Genomic DNA, 19,835 nt, shown 5'->3' on the forward strand with positions numbered 1-19,835 from the left:
AGACATCATATGGAGACACTTTTGGTTGAAAGGTCTGCTAGCCAAAGTGGGGCTCGATATTTTATGTGCTAAACAAAGGACAATTTCATATTTACAATGTATACAATGCTTTCTTTGAAACTACACACAAACTTCACACCTTCCTATTTGCATCCACACCACAGACATCTAAATGAATTTTAATAAGTGTTATCTGGGATTCACGGCTTTCAGGAACACATTGTTCAGAGGTGCACTCTAAATTAAATCCACAACACATATTCAGACGTGAAGACTGGTCGCCAAAGTCAGTTGCTAAATGTAAATATGCTAAAGCCAAAAACCACTCTTAACAGTCCCTGCTCTTGGCCTTTCCCGTTAAATTTGTATCGGGAAAGGCCACCCTTAAGGGCAGCAGAAATGCCCTGCTTCGGATTTCCGCCCCTATTACTTTATGTACATCTACATCTACCCTGGCATCCCTAATGGCTACCTACAGAATGCTGAGCAGAGCGATTGTTGCAGAAATTTGAACAAGTCTTTAGAAGTGTGGCTTCGTTCGTATTCCTGTTGGCTGTTTCCCTGCTGGCCAATTGCAGTTTAATCACATTCCTTGTCTTCACCCCTTCATGCTCTGGTAGCTAAAACTCTCTCTTTCCAGGGGCACCAGCAAGGTAAATGTATCAGGCTCACAGGCCCTCTCATCAATGTACAGGAAGGGTTGGGGTGGTCTCTAACTGAATGACTGCAAGGACCTCTCCCCGGAGGCACCCCCTTCTGAACTGTCCAGTCGATCGTTGGCCTGACCATTCGATGGGGGGGGGGGTGACTGCCTTCATTCGGTGTGTGTGCAATCTTTCTCAGTCTGTCATGCCATCGAAGTTTTGGAACCTGCTGTCTCTGCTTAACTCAAATCCCTCCCCATCTATTTTCCCCAAAATCTTTTCTATTCTACGCTATTCAACTAATCATCTACTTTAAGCAACCAGCCTTCATTACAGAGTACCAGTACCATCACAATTTAGGGTGGTATTCATGGGTTTCTGTCATGCTTTCGGTGTCTTTTGCCTTTCTGTTTACTATGGGTCTGTTCCCATCAACTGTGGCCGGCTGGTGCTCATCTCTTAGGTTCTATGTAATCATGCAGTTACTGGGTACACTTGATCGCTGCTGGGTCTGTGGGAGCAACAAGAAGTTGAATCGTACGGTCTAACCTGAGTCCAGTGACTCCACTGGCTGCCCTGCTGAGTCTGCACACAGACACAAGCGTCACTTGTTAAAAGTACCATCTGGGAGCACACCCTGCCCTTTCAGTCTGCATCTCCATGGACTGGTAACCCCGCTGTGGGAGGACTCTCTCCTTTCCCTCCAGCTCTCTCTGATCAGCAATGTGCTGCTGCTGGTTTACTTGAACCCCTCAACACTAAGTTGGTACAGAGGTCTTTCACATATTGGGTCATTTTACCCCTGGAAGTCCCAGGCTCACCGCAACCCACAATTACCCCAGAAGGGAGTTGTATTACTCGCCCCATTCGGGAGTTGTATTACTCGCCCCAGAAGGGAGTTGTATTACTCGCCCCATTTGGGAGTTGTATTACTGGCCCCATAAGGGAGTCGTATTATTCGCCCCAGAAGGGAGTTGTATCACTCGCCCCATTCGGGAGTTACATAGAAACATAGAAAATAGGTGCAGGAGTAGGCCATTCGGCCCTTCGAGCCTGCACCGCCATTTATTATGATCATGGCTGATCATCCAACTCAGAACCCCGCCCCAGCCTTCCCTCCATACCCCCTGACCCCCTTAGCCACAAGGACCATATCTAACTCCCTCTTAAATATAGCCAATGAACTGGCCTCAACTGTTTCCTGTGGCAGAGAATTCCACAGATTCACCACTCTCTGTGTGAAGAAGTTTTTCCTAATCTCGGTCCTAAAAGGCTTCCCCTCTATCCTCAAACTGTGGCCCCTCGTTCTGGACTTCCCCAACATCGGGAACAATCTTCCTGCATCTAGCCTGTCCAATCCCTTTAGGATCTTATATGTTTCAATCAGATCCCCCCTCAATCTTCTAAATTCCAACGAGTACAAGCCCAGTTCATCCAGTCTTTCTTCATATGAAAGTCCTGCCATCCCAAGAATCAATCTGGTGAACCTTCCTTGTACTCCCTCTATGGCAAGGATGTCTTTCCTCAGATTAGGGGACCAAAACTGCACACAATACTCCAGGTGTGGTCTCACCAAGGCCTTGTACAACTGCAGTAGTACCTCCCTGCTCCTGTACTCGAATCCTCTCGCTATAAATGCCAGCATACCATTCGCCTTTTTCACCGCCTGCTGTACCTGCATGCCCACTTTCAATGACTGGTGTATAATGACACCCAGGTCTCGTTGCACCTCCCCTTTTCCTAATTGGCCACCATTCAGATAATAATCTGTTTTCCTATTTTTGCCACCAAAGTGGATAACTTCACATTTATCCACATTAAATTGCATCTGCCATGAATTTGCCCACTCACCCAACCTATCCAAGTCACCCTGCATCCTCTTAGCATCCTCCTCACAGCTAACACTGCCACCCAGCTTCGTGTCATCCGCAAACTTGGAGATGCTGCATTTAATTCCCTCATCCAAGTCATTAATATATATTGTAAACAACTGGGGTCCCAGCACTGAGCCTTGCGGTACCCCACTAGTCACCGCCTGTCATTCTGAAAAGGTCCCGTTTATTCCCACTCTTTGCTTCCTGTCTGCTAACCAACTCTCCACCCACACCAATACCTTACCCCCAATACCGTGTGCTTTAAGTTTGCACACTGATCTCCTGTGTGGGACCTTGACAAAACCCTTCTGAAAATCCAAATATACCACATCCACTGGTTCTCCCCTATCCACTCTACTAGTTACATTCTCAAAAAATTCTATGAGATTCGTCAGACATGATTTTCCTTTCACAAATCCATGCTGACATTGTCCGATCATTTCACCGCTTTCCAAATGTGCTGTTATCACATCTTTGATAACTGACTCCAGCAGTTTCCCCACCACCGACGTTAGGCTAACCGGTCTATAATTCCCCGGTTTCTCTCTCCCTCCTTTTTTAAAAAGTGGAGTTACATTAGCCACCCTCCAATCCTCAGGAACTAGTCCAGAATCTAACGAGTTTTGAAAAATTATCACTAATGCATCCACTATTTCTTGGGCTACTTCCTTAAGCACCCTGGGATGCAGACCATCTGGCCCTGGGGATTTATCTGCCTTCAATCCCTTCAATTTACCTAACACCACTTCCCTACTAACATGTATTTCGCTCAGTTCCTCCATCTCACTGGACCCTCTGTCCCCTACTATTTCTGGAAGATTATTTATGTCCTCCTTAGTGAAGACAGAACCAAAGTAATTATTCAATTGGTCTGCCATGTCCTTGCTCCCCATAATCAATTCACCTGTTTCTGTCTGCAGGGGACCTACATTTGTCTTTACCAGTCTTTTCCTTTTTACATATCTATAAAAGCTTTTACAGTCTGTTTTTATGTTTCCTGCCAGTTTTCTCTCATAATCTTTTTTTCCCTTCCTAATTAAGCCCTTTGTCCTCCTCTGCTGAACTCTGAATTTCTCCCAGTCCTCAGGTGAGCCACTTTCTCTGGCTAATTTGTATGCTTCTTCTTTGGAATTGATACTATCCCTAATTTCTCTTGTCAGCCACGGGTGCACTACCTTCCTTGATTTATTCTTTTGCCAAACTGGGATGAACAATTGTTGTAGTTCATCCATGCAACCTTTAAATGCTTGCCATTGCATATCCACCGTCAATCCTTTAAGTGTCATTTGCCAGTCTATCTTAGCTAATTCACGTCTTATACCTTCAAAGTTACCCCTCTTTAAGTTCAGAACCTTTGTTTCTGAATTAACTAAGTCACTCTCCATCTTAATGAAGAATTCCACCATATTATGGTCACTCTTACCCAAGGGGCCTCTCACGACAAGATTGCTAATTAACCCTTCCCCATTGCTCAAAACCCAGTCCAGAATAGCCTGCTCTCTAGTTGGTTCCTCGACATGTTGGTTCAAAAAACCATCCCGCATGCATTCCAAGAAATCTTCTTCCTCAGCACCTTTACCAATTTGGTTCACCCAATCTACATGTAGATTGAAGTCACCCATTATAACTGCTGTTCCTTTATTGCACACATTTCTAATTTCCTGTTTAATACCATCTCCGACCTCACTACTACTGTTAGGTGGCCTGTACACAACTCCCACCAGCGTTTTCTGCCCCTTAGTGTTACGCAGCTCTACCCATATCGATTCCACATCTTCCCGGCTTATGTCCTTCCTTTCTATTGCGTTAATCTCTTCTTTAACCAGCAACGCCACCCCACCTCCCCTTCCTTCATGTCTATCCCTCCTGAATATTGAATATCCCTGAATGTTGAGCTCCCATCCCTGGTCACCCTGGAGCCATGTCTCTGTGATCCCAACTATATCATAATCATTAATAACAATCTGCACTTTCAATTCATCCACCTTATTACGAATGCTCCTTGCATTGACACACAAAGCCTTCAGGCGCTCTTTTACAACTCTCTTAGCCCTTATACAATTATGCTGAAAAGTAGCCCTTTTTCATGCTTGCCCTGGATTTGTTGGCCTGCCACTTTTACTTTTCTCCATAGTACTTTTTGTTTCTGTCTCTCTGCACTGGTTCCCATCCCCCTGTAGTGAACTAACCTCCTCACGCCTAGCCTCTTTAATTTGATTCCCACCCCCCAACCATTCTAGTTTAAAGTCACCTCAGTAGCCCTCGCTAATCTCCCTGCCAGGATATTTGTCCCCCTAGGATTCAAGTGCAACCCGTCCTTTTTGTACAGGTCACGCCTGCGCCAAAAGAGGTCCCAATGATCCAAAAATTTGAATCCCTGCCCCCTGCTCCAATCCCTCAGCCACGCATTTATCCTCCACCTCATCGCATTCCTACTCTCACTGTCGCGAGGCACAGGCAGTAATCCCAGATTACTACCTTTGCGGTCCTTTTTCTCAACTCCCTTCCTAGCTCCCTATATTCTCCTTTCAGGACCTCATCCCTTTTCCTACCTATGTCATTGGTACCTATATGTACCACGACCTCCGGCTCCTCACCCTCCTACTTCAGGATATCTTGGACACGATCAGAAATATCCCGGACCCTGGCACCAGGGAGGCAAACTACCATCCGGGTCTCTGGACTGCGTCCACAGAATCGCCTATCTGACCCCCTTACTATCGAGTCCCCTATCACAACTGCCCTCCTCTTCCTTGCCCTACCCTTCTGAGCTACAGGGCCGGACTCTGTGCCGGAGGCACGGCCACTGTCGCTTCCCCCGGGTAAGCTGTCCCCCCCAACAGTACTCAAACAGGAGTACCTGTTGTTAAGGGGCACAGCCACCGGGGTACTCCCTATTACCTGACTTTTCCCCTTCCCCCTCCTAACCGTGTCCCACTTGTCTGCCTCCCGTGGCCCCGGCGTGACCACCTGCCTGCAACTCCTCTCTAGGTATCACTCGCCCCAGAAGGGAGTTGTATTACTCGCCCCATAAGGGAGTTGTATTACTCGCCCCAGAAGGGGGTTGTATTACTCGCCCCATAAGGGAGTTGTATCACTCACCCCAGAAGGGAGTTGTATCGCTCGTCCATCAATAATTCTCAGGAGTTGAGACCTGGCGTGCAGTGTGAGGCTGTTAGCATACTCATCAGGATTCATGGTAATACATCAACACATGTCAGCTGTAGCTTTGGCTAAGGCATTCTTGATTGTTCAGTTCATCCTTTCTACCATTGCTGAACTCTTGGGGTGGTAGGATACATGAAACTGTTGTCCAATCCCTAACACATTTCCTCTATCGCTTTCCCTGTGAAATCTGCTCCCTGATCCAAGTCCACCTGGACTGTGGCTCCCCACCTTGGGAGGATTTCCTGAACTAGATTCCGTGCAGCGGTGCTGCCGGTGCAGTCCCTTGCTGGGAAATCCTCTACACACTCGGTGAAGTGATCCATAATTACTAGACAGTAGCTTTTCTCCCTGCTTTGTGGCAGGGGCTCCGTGAAGTTCATCTGGACGTTTTCCCAGGGTCCCCTCGGCTGTGGCTCATCTGCCAGCTGTAGCTTTCTGCCCTTACCAGGGTTATGCTGGGCACAAATGACACAACAATGACAGGATTTCTCAACATCCCTGGGCACTACCAGTCCAGCTTTGCCTTCCCTGATGCATCACCCCCTGATACAACTTGAGTAGTATCTGCCTAATATATTGTGGGGCCACCACAACCTCTTCCTCCCCGTGGGTCCATAAGACCATGAGACACAGAAGCAGAATTAGGCCATTTGGCCCATCGAGTCTGCTCCACCATTCAATCATGGCTGATCCTTTTCTCCTCTCCTCAGCCTCACTCGCCAGCCTTCTCACCATAACCTTTGATGTGGTGTCCAGTGAAGAACCCATTAAGCTTTGCCTTGCATACACCCAATGACCACAAATTCACCACACTCTGGCTAAAGAAATTTTTCTACATCTCTGTTTTAAATGGATACCTCTCTACCCTGAGGCTGTGCCCTCTTGTCCTAGACTCCCCTACTATTGGAAACAGCATTTCCACATTTACCATGTCTAGGCCTTTCAGCATTCGAAAGGTTTCAATGAGATCACCCACTCATCCTTCTAAGTTCCAGCGAGTACAGACCCAGAGCCATCAAATGTTTCTCGTATGATAACCCTTTCATTCCTGGAATCATCCTTACGAACCTCCTCTTCCTACACACTTGCAATATTCATTGTCTCTTGGTTCTCTGCTGTTTCTTCGCCGTGATGAAATTACGACTGTAATTGAATAGACTCATTGCCCTCCTCGCTCACCGTAAGCTGACAGGGTGGGACATGAAGCTAATTGCTGAACGCCTGTCATCTGACACGTCCTTCCTCCCCTGGGATAGTGTAGCCCAGGCACCGTACGGACTGATTTTAAACCCTCGTCTCGCAGTTTCTCTGAAACACTGGCTACCTCCCCTAAATGACCTGCTTCATTCTCCGAAGCAATTAGTAGATCATCTACATATTATAAACTGGTCGACTGTAAGGCGTTACATTGAGTTTTTTCAAAACCTTATGAAAAATGGCTGAGCTATTGTGGGAGTCTGGTCCATGTTCTCTGCCGAAGGCAAACCGGTCTTGGGACTCAGGTGCTAAGGGGAGACCCCAAAATCCATTGGCGATATCAAGGACTGATACAGGCATCCAGGATTATTGCAGACCTCACCACAAAGGGATGAAACATCGGCGCGGTCTTTTTAAGGATGGCATAGTCTATCGGGCTAGCTGGTGGTGTCATGGCATCAGCACTGGACTTCAGGGCGGATGGTCCTGAGTTCAAACCCAGCCAGGTCCCAACCTGGGCAGCGGCAGTGTCTGCGTGTTAGGAATCTACTTCCGTATCATTGCCATGGAAACCTTATATGACTGAACAACATAGGCCAGTTGATTTAGTTCCTTTTCCACACCCTGAACTGTGTCAGTTTTACTGCTTATGGGGTTTATGGTCCCCCCCCCCCCACTATTTTAACTGGGTTTATCATCACTCGACCACAGTCTAGCCACACTCCACACTGCTGGGAACTGCTGACAGGCGTCATCCTGGCTCCAGTCTCTGATGATCGGGTCAGTTGTGGCTGTGCTGTCCAGATTGTGTATTCTATTGGCTGTACGTGTTCGCTGCCCCTGAATAGACCATATTATTTCTCCGTTTTCCAGTAACTGCGACTGGCTTCTTTCTGCTTTCACTGTTTCCCCTCTTACCCGCCCCCCCCCCAATATAAATAGCCTGTCCGGTTGTTGGCAAGGGTGGGTCAGTTATCGATACAGATGCCCCTGTGTCCACTAACATATCGCATTGCCATCCCCCTAACAACGCCGTTGTGTACATCCGCGGGTCACCAGCGCTGGCAGTGGGTGCTGCCGCCACATCTTTTTCTGACCGAGAAGCCGTCTTCACCATCTCTCTGATCTGATCGCCAGTCAGATTGGACAGACTAGGCGCTGATGGGGGTGAGATATTGCACGCGAGCGGTGATTTACATCAGTTCCCACCCACCCCCTCCCTTTTTTCGGACACTTTCTCCAACCGTGTCCCAATTGGCCACAGCTGTAGTATATCAAACTCCTGGTCCGGCAGTCCCTTGCTCACTGGCACACAAAGCAAACCCTCTGTGATGTCACGGCAGCTGCATCTCTATAGCTACTTAATGATTTCTCTTGTACTTTCTTTGGTCTAGCTCACTGGCCCATGAAACTATTGCAGAGTAGGCCGACCCCACTGCTATCCCCAAATTAAAAACTTCCTCGTCACCCCTCCGTGAATTATCCAACCCTCGTATGCTCGATATTTACGTTCTGCATAATCCATGGCTGTCTTGTCAGCTTTTTGAATCACCGCTATTATCGTTCCCCAGTTACTCTCACCTCCCCCCAGTCACTGCCTCACTTCCCCTTTAAAAGAGCGATATCTTTCTTCATTACTGTACTGGCATTCCCGGTAGTCGCCCAGGTACCATCCCGCACCCCCTAGCCCATCCTGTCCCACATATTCCTCGGGCACTTTGCTTTCACCAACACCTGTATATCTTTAGGGTGCATCTGGTGAATTTCAACCATTTCCTCGAGCTTACGCCAGAATTCCAAATTCCCACATGCGACTTTAAGTGAGGGCAACTCTGACAAAGTGCTCTGTTTCTCCCCGGGGGTGAAGGGCTTATGAATAGTCGTATTTAGGGTCAAGGTCTGGCTCAGATCATCAGGGTTCTCAACCTGACGTTGCCTGACCACAGTGGGTGCCATCTTGACAGAAATATCTGGGTAAAACCGCTCCCTGAAATATAGAACATAGAATAGTACAGCATAGTACAGGCCCTTCGGCCCACAATGTTGTGCCGACCCTTAAACCCTGCCTCCCATATATTTCCCCCACCTTAAATTCCTCCATATATCTGCCTAGTAGTCTCTTAAATGTCACTAGTGTATCTGCCTCCACCACTGACTCAGGCAGTGCATTCCACGCACCAACCACTCTCTGAGTAAAAAACCTTCCTCTAATATCCCCTTTGAACTTCCCACCCCTTACCTTAAAGCCATGTCCTCTTGTATTGAGCAGTGGTGCCCTGGGGAAGAGGCGCTGGCTATCCACTCTATCTATTCCTCTTAATATCTTGTATACCTCTATCATGTCTCCTCGCATCCTCTTTCTCTCCAAAGAGTAAGGCCCTAGCTCCCTTAATCTCTGATCATAATGCATACTCTCTAAACCACGCAGCATCCTGGTAAATCTCCTCTGTAGCCTTTCCAATGCTTCCACATCCTTCCTATAGTGAGGCGATCAGAACTGGACGCAATACTCCAAGTGTGGCCTAACCAGAGTTTTATAGAGCTGCATCATTACCCGTGACTCTTAAAATCTATCCCTCGACTTATGAAAGATAACACCCCATAAGCTTTCTTAACTCCCCTATCTACCTGTGAGGCAACTTTCAGGGATCTGTGGACATGTACCCCCAGATCCCTCTGCTCCTCCACACTACCAAGTATCCTGCCATTTACTTTGTACTTTGCCTTGGAGTTTGTCCTTCCAAAGTGTACCACCTCACACTTCTCCGGGTTGAACTCCATCTGCCACTTCTCAGCCCACTCCTACATCCTATCAATGTCTCTCTGCAATCTTTGACAATCCTCTACACTATCCACAACACCACCATCTTGTTGTCCGCAAACTTGCCAACCCACCCTTCTACCCCCACATCCAGGTCATTAATAAAAATCACGAAAAGTAGAGGTCCCAGAACCAATCCTTGTGGGACACCACTAGTCACAACCCTCCAATCTGAATGTACTCCTTCCACCACGACCCTCTGCTTTCTGCAGGCAAGCCAATTCTGAATCCACCTGGCCAAACTTCCCTGGATCCCATGCCTTCTGACTTTCTGAATAAGCCTACTGTGTGGAACCTTGTCAAATGCCTTACTAAAATCCATGTAGATCACATCCACTGCACTACCCTTATATATATGCCTGGTCACCTCCTCAAAGAACTCTATCAAGCTTGTTAGACACGATCTGCCCTTCACAAAACCATGCTGACTGTCCCTGATCAGACCATGATTCTCTAAATGCCCATAGATCCTATCTCTAAGAATCTTTTCCAACAGCTTTCCCACCACAGACGTAAGGCTCACTGGTCTATTATTACCCAGACTATCCCTACTACCTTTTTTGAACAAGGGGACAACATTCGCCTCCCTCCAATCCTCTGGTACCATTCCCATGGACAACAAGGACATAAAGATCCTAGCCAGAGGCTCAGCAATCTCTTCCCTCACCTCATGGAGCAGCCTGGGGAATATCCCGTCAGGCCCCGGGGACTTATCCGTCCTAATGTATATTAATGACTCCAACACCTCCTCTCCCTTAATATCAACATGCTCCAGAACATCAATCTCACTCATATTGTCCTCACCATCATCAAGTTCCCTCCCATTGGGGAATATCGAAGAAGAGTATTAATTGAGGACCTCACTCACTTCCACAGCCTCCAGGAACATCTTCCCACCTTTATCTCTAATCGGTCCTACCTTCACTCCTGTCATCATTTTTTTCTTCACATAATTGAAGAATGCCTTGGGGTTTTCCTTTACCCTTCTCGCCAAGGTCTTCTCATGTCCCCTTCTTGCTCTCCTCAGCCCTTTCTTAAGCTTCTTTCTTGCTACCCTATTTGTACTCAATAGACCCATCTGATCCTTGCTTCCTAAACCTCATGTATGCTGCCTTCTTCCACCTGACTAGATTTTCCACCTCACTTGTCACCCATGGTTCCTTCACCCTACCATTCTTTATCTTCCTCACTGGGACAAATTTATCCCTTACATCCTGCAAGAGATCTCTAAACATCGACCACATGTCCATAGTACATTTCCCTGCAAAAACATCACCCCAATTCACACCCGCAAGTTCTAGCCTTATAGCCTCATAACTTGTCCTTCCCCAATTAAAAATTTTCCTGTCCTCTCTGATTCTATCCTCTTCCATGATAATGGGAGGAGAAGATGGCGGCGTGACACACCTCACAGCAGCCACTCCAGTGGTGATGTCTGTTATTTTTCAAGTAGGGTGCCATGCACAATCCTGATTTGATAGAGACAGACGTGAGAGCACGGAGGAACATCTGGTGAAACTTCTGAAATGCCTGCTTTGCTGCTGCTGCAACTGTGTGGTCCAGAATCTCTAGAGGAGAAGGCCCCGAATCCTCGGCTTTGCTTGTCGCTCAGCGGCCGGGGCAGGGTCAAAGTGCTCGGCAGAGGATGGTGCTCGGAGAGGCTGTGTCGGAGGGGCTAGTCGGAGGCTCGAAGTTTTCAGACAGACTCAGAGTCCGCTGCGGTCGGGTGCTTCCAATGGTGCTGCATCGGCAAGTTGGCAGCGCTTGGAGGTTCATGGCGGGAAGAGTTCCTCCCTCCTGCCACCTGTGTGGGATGATGAGTCTATCGGGACTTTGAGACTTTTTTTTACCGTGCCCATGGTCTGCTCTTTATCAAATTATGGTATTGCTTTGCACTGTTGTAACTATATGTTATAATTATGTGGTTTTGTCAGTTTTAGTCTTGGTTTGTCCTGTGTTTTCTTGTGATATCATTCTGGAGGAACGTTGTATCGTTTTTTAATGCATGCATATCTAAATGACAATAAACGAGGACTGAGTGTCCTCATAATCTAATCTAATCTAATGGTAAAGGCCAGGGAGCGGTGGTCACTGTCCCCCAGATGCTCGCCCACTGAGAGATCTGTGACCTGACCCGGTTCGTTACCTAATACTAGATCTAGTATGGCATTCCCCCTAGTTGACCTGTCAACATATTGTGACAGGAATCCATCCTGGACACACTTAACAAATTCTGCCCCATCTGAACCATTGGAACTAATCAGGTGCCAATAAATATTAGGGAAGTTAAAGTCATCCATGGTAACAACCCTGTTATTTTTGCACCTTTCCAAAATCTGCCTCCCAATCTGCTCCTCGGTATCTCTGCTGCTACAAGGGGGCCTATAGAATACCCCCAACAGAGTAACTGCTCCCTTCCTGTTCCTGACTTCCACTCATACTGACTCAAAAGAGGATCCTGCTACATTACCCACCCTTTCTGTAGCTGTAATAGTATCCCTGACCAGTAATGCCACCCCTCCTCCCCTTTCCCCCCCTCTCTATCCCTTTTAAAGCACTGAAATCCAGGAATATTGAGAATCCATTCCTGCCCTGCTGCCAGCCAAGTCTCTGTAATGGCCACTACTTCATAATTCCAAGTATGTATCCAAGCTCTCAGTTCATCACCTTTGTTCCTGATGCTTCTTGCATTGAAGTACACGCACTTTAGCCCTTCTACCTTACTACCTTTACACCCTTTATTCTGCTTCTCTTTCCTCAAAGCCTCTTTGTATGTTAGATTTGGCTTTACTCCATGCACTTCTTCCACTGCTCTATCGCTCCGGGTCCCATCCCCCTTCCAAATTAGTTTAAACCCTCCCGAACCATGTTAGCAAACCTACCTGCAAGGATATTGCTCCCCCTCGAGTTCAGGTGCAACCCATCCAATCTGTACAGGTCCCACCTTCCCCAGAAGAGATCCCAATGATCCAAAAATCTAAAACCCTGCTCCCCGCACCACAATTCCCACGCTGCTCAACCATGACAGGTACCAATTAAACAGCACATACTTGAAACCATAGAGTATGTACTCCACAATTTGCCACTTCTGAGCATCCGAACTCACGATGCCTGCTGTATTCCCATAAATCTAACTGTTACACCAAGGCACACACACCCTCTCGCAAATTGTGTCTGCTAAAATGCAGCCCCTGGAACGACTACGCACGCCCCTTCACCCCCACTGGCGTCTCGAACCTTCAATAACAACCCTTCGCAACTGTTGGCTCTGTCTCACCAAGTTAACACACAAAGCTTCGTCTCTTACATAAATACGCACGCACGCGCAGCTGCTTTTATATTTGCCAGTTCAGCTCTCTGTGTTCGTGATACCTCGTGTTCCCGTGTACCACCAGCCCAAACAGATCCAAAGGCGAGCAGTAATTTTTAAAAACACTCACCCACTTAGTCTGCTAAAATCGCTGGCCACACGATGGGTCGCATGAAGGTACCTCACTTCTGACACCAAATGTTGCCTGAATGAAATCATTGGAGAAAAGTACTGGTGGATACAAAGCAGCTTCTTTATTTGACAAAACAAGGTACAGCAGACATCATATAGAGATACTTTCGGTCGAAAGGTCTCACTGGCCCAACATGGGGTTGAATATTTTATGTGCTAAACATCAAAGGACAATTCCATATTTACAGTGTATCTACAATGCTTTCTTTGAAACTACACACACATTTCATACCTCCCGATTCACATCCACACCACAGACATCCAAACAAATTTTAATCAACATTGTCTGGTCTAGAATTCACAGGTTTTAGGAACCCGTTGTTCAGAGCTGCACTCCAGATTAAATCCACAACACATATTCAGACAAATTAAATCCACAATACATATTCAGACAAATTAAATCCACAATACATATTCAGACAAATTAAATCCACAACACATATTCAGACAAATTAAATCCACAATACATATTCAGACAAATTAAATCCACAACACATATTCAGACAAATTAAATACACAATACATATTCAGACAAATTAAATCCACAACACATATTCAGACAAATTAAATCCACAATACATATTCAGACAAATTAAATCCACAATACATATTCAGACAAATTAAATCCACAACACATATTCAGACAAATTAAATACACAATACATATTCAGACAAATTAAATCCACAACACATATTCAGACAAATTAAATCCACAACACATATTCAGACAAATTAAATCCACAATACATATTCAGACAAATTAAATCCACAATACATATTCAGACAAATTAAATCCGCAATACATATTCAGACAAATTAAATCCACAACACATATTCAGGCAAATTAAATCACCAATACATATTCAGACGTGAAGACTGGGAGCCAAAGTACTTTGCTAAATGTGAACCTGCTAAACCCACTAATCGCTCTAACAACCGTATTTCCCTAGTTTTCCCTTAATGTTGTTGAAATGCAATTGGTTGCTGACCAAGATACTTGTACTTAAATAGAGCCTCCTGCAGCATCTGACTGTGCATTGGGTGAGGTACTTGTGCTGAAGGATGTCGCAATATAAATCATGCATTAGGCAGGTTGGGATCCACAGCCAAAAGTGAAGTGACTATTTAAACAATTTTGGCGATCACACTTGGAGATAAATATTGCCTTCAACAATAGAATTGCTCTGCCCTTCAGATGATATATATGGCTATTCAATTCTCTAGACAACTGTCACCACGTGAAAGTGTCCTGTAACTCATATTAGCAACATCTGCGGAGAAGGGAGGAAGCACCAGCGTCTACCTTAAGACCTTTGAATTTGCCTAGCATTTTTCCCCCATTACTACCTCACAAGCATCATTTTCCAGTGCTGCAACATCAACTCTCACCTCCCTTTTACTCTTCATATAATTGAAAAAAAAACTTAGTATCCTGCTTTATATTATTGGCTAGTTTGCCCTCATATTTCATCATTTCCCTTCTTATAGCTTTTTTTAGTTGTCTTTTGTTGGATTTTAAAAGCTTCTCAGTCATCCTTCCCACTCACTTATGCTACCTTATATGCTCTTTCCTTGGCTTTTATGCCGTCCTTAACCTCCCTTGTCAGCCACAGTTGCCTAACCCTGCCATTTGAGAACAGCTTCTGTGGGACATGTCTTTACAACTCCTCCCTTGGAGGGTCAGACACCCTGAGCCAATAGGCTGGTCCTGGACTTATTTCATAATTTACTGGCATAATTTACATACTACCATTTAACTATTTATGGTTCTATTACTATTTATTATTTATGGTGCAACTGTAACGAAAACCAATTTTCCCCGGGATCAATAAAGTATGACTATGACTATGACTATCCTGCACCTTGTGAACTATTCCCAGAAACCTCAGCCATCTCTGCTCTGCCCTCATCCCCACCAATATCCTCCTTCAATCCACCTGGGCAAGCCCCTCTGTCATGCCTCTGTAGTTCCCTTTATTCCATTGCGATACTGATACATGTGACTTGTGCTTCTCCCTCTCAAATTGTAGTATGAATTCAATCATATGATCACTGCCTCCTAAGGGTTCCTTTACATGAAACCCCCTAATAAAACCGGGGTTATTACACAACATCCAATCTAAGATAGCCTTTCCCTGAGTAGGCTCAAGCACAAACTGCTCTAAAAAGCCATCTCGTAGGCACTCAACAAATTGCAATCTGACACCAACCTGATTTTCCCAAACCCATTACAATTGTGACCTTACCTTTATTACATGCATTTTCCAGCTCCCTTTGCAATCTCAGCCCCACATCTTGGCTATCTTTTGGAGGCCTATATGTGATTCACATAATGGTTTTTTCACCCTTGCAGTTTTCTTAACTGCACCTACAAAGATTCAACATTTTCTGACCCTATGTCACCTCTTTCTAAAGATGTAATTCCATCTCTTACCGACAGAGTCACACCACCGTCTGTACCTTCCTGCCTGTCCTCTCGATACAAAGTACATCCTTTGATATTAAGCTCCCAACTATAACCTTCTTTCAGTTGCAACTCAGTGATGCCCCCAACGTCACACCAACCAGTCTGTAATTGTGCCATGAGTTCGTCCACCTTATTCCGAATGCTACGTATATTTAAATACAGCACCTACAGTCCTGCATTATTTTCCCTTTTAAGTTTTGCTTCTGTGGTATAATTTAACTCTTCGCTCTGTCTGTAGTTGTACTCAATCATTAGCTTGTCCTTCCTTACATTGATATTACATTTTACATCATCTACCTGTAAACCTACTGGCTCATCCTCAACTCTATCATTCTGGTTCCCAACCCCTGCTATATTAGTTCAAACCACTCCCAACAGCTCTGGCAAACCTGTCCACAAGGATATTGGTCTCCCTTAGATTCAAGTGCAATCCGTCCCTTTTGTACAGGTCACACCTGCCCCAGAAGAGGTCCTAATGATCCATAAATCTGAATCCCTGTCCCCTTCTCCAACTTTTCAGCCACATATTTATCTGCCACCTCAATCTATTCCTATCCACCCTGCCGCATGGCACAGGCAACAATCGCAAGATTACTACTCTTGATGTCCTACTTCTCAGCTTCCTTCCCAACTGTCTTCTGTTTTCACTTTTTTCTACCTCTGTCATTGATACCCATATGTACCACGACCTCTGGCTGCTCACCTTCACTTTTCAGAATATTGTGGATGCATTTAGAAACATTGCAGACCCTGGTACCTGGGAGGCAAACTACCAACTGTGTTTCTTTTCTCCTCCACAGAATCATCTATCTGTCCCCCTATCTATAGAGTCCTCTGTTATTGCTGCCATCCTCTTTAGTTCCCTACTTTTCTGCGCCACAGGGCCAGACTTGTGCCAGAGGCACGGCCACTGTTGATTCCGTTGTCCCCCCCCCCCAACAGTACTCAGAATGGATTACTTATTGTTGAGGGGGACGGCCACAGGGGTGCTCTCCACTATCTGATGTTCTTCCTTCCCTCTCCAGACAGTCACCTATTTATCTGTCTCCTGTAGCCTTGGGGTGACTACCTGCCCGTAGCTCCTGTCTATCACTGCTTCACTTTCCCTAACAAGCCGACGGTCATCGAGCTGCTGCTCCAGTTCCCTTACACGGTGTCTGAGGAGCTGCAGCTCGATGCACCTGCTGCAAATGTGGCCACTGGGGAGGCTGGTAGTCTCATGGAAAAGAATACTGGCTCTGTAGACAGACCCCCATTCTCTCAAGAGTTAAATAAGAAAAAAGAAATCAGAAATAGGGAATGAACTTGCCTCCGCCTGTTCTCACCCAAGTCCTGCTGAGCCAAAGGCTTACCACTCAGATTCAGACCATTTTCACGATGACCGCTCTGCTAGACCGCACCCCTCTTTTACAGAGACTGGGTTTTTAAAGCTCTTCCCCGTACGCGGGGGTTGCTTCTACTGCTTCTACGCAGTACCCCAATCAAAGACTTTCCCCAATCAGTAAAGCTGATCAACACCTCCACCTACCAACCCACCTCTCCACTGCCCCCACCACCAGTATTTTCTCGTTTCCTGTCAGAGTCACCTTATGTGTGGATACTTCAATACAAGCTATCTAATGTATTTATATTTATTGTCTTTACTACTGTGCTCTTTATCTTATTGTGTTTTTGTGCTGCATCATATCTGCACTAACATTTATTTCGTTCTGCTTTACACTTGTGTATTGGGAGTGACCTTAAACAATCTTGGATCTTGACTTGAATAAGCTAAATAGTGATCTGGATGCATGTCGCATGTCGCTAGGAAACGACCAGCCATCATTAGCTTGAAAAGACAAAGTAAGATTTATGAATTAAAACAATGAAGGCAGACCCAGGAGCTAGTCTTGTGACTCTTCGCTGCACTCCAGTGTAAGGGGTTCAAAACTTCCCTGGTGGTCTATCAGTAGTGCAATCAGTCACGTCGAGTATGATCTTCTCCTGAGGGGTTCTCCTGGTCCTCGAGTGACCATAGCGGTTGTCTGTTGCTGGGTCCTCGGGCGGCAGTAGAGGCTGATCCAGGATCCACATAACCAGAACGTTAAGGTGGATTCCCTTAAAGGAGAAAGCCTGTGTGTGACCTTGTTTAACGTGGGGAGGCAGATGCACGGGCAGCCGCCTTGACAGGTCGGCATCAGGGTCTACGGTCTACTGGCGTGGAATGCCAGACTTCCTCCGCCTTCACTGCCCTGACCTTGAACGCCTAACGATCGAATGCGGGACCGTTCTATTTAGCAAGGGAGTTCGCCCCTGTAATCCTAACCGCAGTTGTCATCCCACCAGCAGCCGATAATAGTCAAGTGCTTGAGATACTGATGCCGTCACCAAACAGAAACAGTCCACTCCGATGCATTTCGTATCATGGTTGGGGATTTCAATCAGGCTGTGTGCTTAGCCCCTCGCTCTACTCGCTTTACACTTATGACTGTGAGGCTAAGCACAGCTCCAATGCTGTATTTAAGTTTGCAGATGACTGCATGGTTGTCATGACAGCAACCTCTCATTCAGTGTTAGCAAGACCAAGGAGCTGATTATTGACTTCAGGAGGAGGAAACCAGAGATTTGTGAGGCAGTCCTCATCGGAGGATCAGAAGTGGAGGGGTCAGTAATTTCAAATTCCTCGGGGTTTTCATTTCTGAGGACCTGTCCTGGCTCCAGCATATAAGTGCAATTAACGGCAGTGCTTCTTCTTCCTTAGGACCCCCCTCCCCACCCCCCCACCGACCTTAGCGCCACGGGTGATCATGGAGGGAGTGCAATCGGTGGAAACGTGCGTAATCCCAATCACCGACATTGAGACGGGTTCCCTTAGGGTGGTCTGTCGTGATGACGTAATACGTGAAGTTCTTTTACCGGGATTTTTCAGTTCCGTGTTTAGATTACAATAAATGAGTTGTTACGTTTTTGCTTAAACACCTCATGTCGTTCATTTGCGAAAACCTACACTGGCTGCTCTAGGATGATTCCAGAGCTAGTGAGCACGTCGGCCAACACAGTCACTTTGGAACTGCCGGAGTTTTGGGAGCAAAATGCCTTTGCTTGGTTTGTACAAGCCGAGGTCCAATTCGCGCTGACAGAAATCTCCTCCAGCAACGCCACTTCTATGTGGTAACGTCACTCAGCAGCGAGAGTGGCCAGTCTACTCGAACACCCCCCCACCAACCCGCACCCGAACACGATAAATACCGATCGCTGGAAACTCACCTTTCACTCCCCCTTTCCCTGCCTCAAAGCTGGCTAGCAAAGTTCCCAACACACGGATACTTGAAGCTGCGAAGCAGGTGATGCCGGGTCTGTAACTCTTGTCACGTTCCCTTTGGTGCGAACGCTAGGAAGTGCCGGCCGCCTTGCAGCTTAACAGTGCCAGCGCATCGGGACATCAGGGGTCTGTGGACACTGTGGGTTTCAGCTGCCAGGGCTGTCTACTGTTCATTACAGACTCCCTATCAGGGCGATGCTTCTTGTGTGACGCGGGTGCTCAAGTGAGTGTGCTGTCGGCAAAAAGAAGGCAAAGAGCAACAAAACCTCGCTGGAGGCCGCCAACAGCAGCAAGACACAGACTGACGGGCACGATGGGTGCCTGTCTGCCTTCGCTGGACAATGTTACACGTGGGAGTTCGTCCTGGCTAAAGCGGCTGGACCTCTGCTCGGTGCAGGTTTCCTGTGGCCCGAAGTAGTGTCGATTGATCTTAACAACTGCTGGCTTGTGATGTCAAGGACATCGGGTCGTTACCCTGACCCCCGCGCCCCAGTGAGTTTCCCACAACGACTCTGTCAAATGCATGTGAGTTTACTGACTGCTGGGCGAATGTCCAAATGTCACCAAGACCACATTCTCCACCACAGTCACAAAACATGGGGTTGAGCACCACATTTCCAGAACTAGCCCGCCAGTCTGCGCCCGCGTGCATAGACTGGGCCCAGAAATGCTGGCAACCGTGAAGGCTGAGTTTGCCAATGTGCAAAGACTCGGCATTGTACATCGGTTGGATAGCCCCTGGGATTCACCCCTCCATATGGTCCCCAAGTCTGAGGGTGGTTGCCGCCCACGTGGTGATCAATGACACTTCAACGAGGTCTGCACTCTCGACCTTTGCCTGGTCCCACACAAAATTTTCTG

General features: G+C 46.7%; 1 long non-coding RNA gene across 1 annotated transcript; it reads right to left on the reverse strand.

Moving 5' to 3' along the window:
* Positions 1 to 1,071: 1,071 nt before the first annotated feature.
* LOC140195985 (uncharacterized) lies at positions 1,072 to 18,969 on the reverse strand. The gene is made up of 3 exons (XR_011885588.1): positions 18,920 to 18,969; positions 13,145 to 13,219; positions 1,072 to 1,155 (listed from the first exon to the last, which is right to left on the reverse strand). It is a non-coding gene; the product is annotated as an uncharacterized lncRNA (long non-coding RNA).
* Between the last annotated feature and the right edge of the window lie 866 nt (positions 18,970 to 19,835).

The sequence above is a fragment of the Mobula birostris genome, chromosome 4 (assembly GCF_030028105.1).
Source record: "Mobula birostris isolate sMobBir1 chromosome 4, sMobBir1.hap1, whole genome shotgun sequence".
NCBI lineage: Eukaryota > Metazoa > Chordata > Chondrichthyes > Myliobatiformes > Myliobatidae > Mobula > Mobula birostris.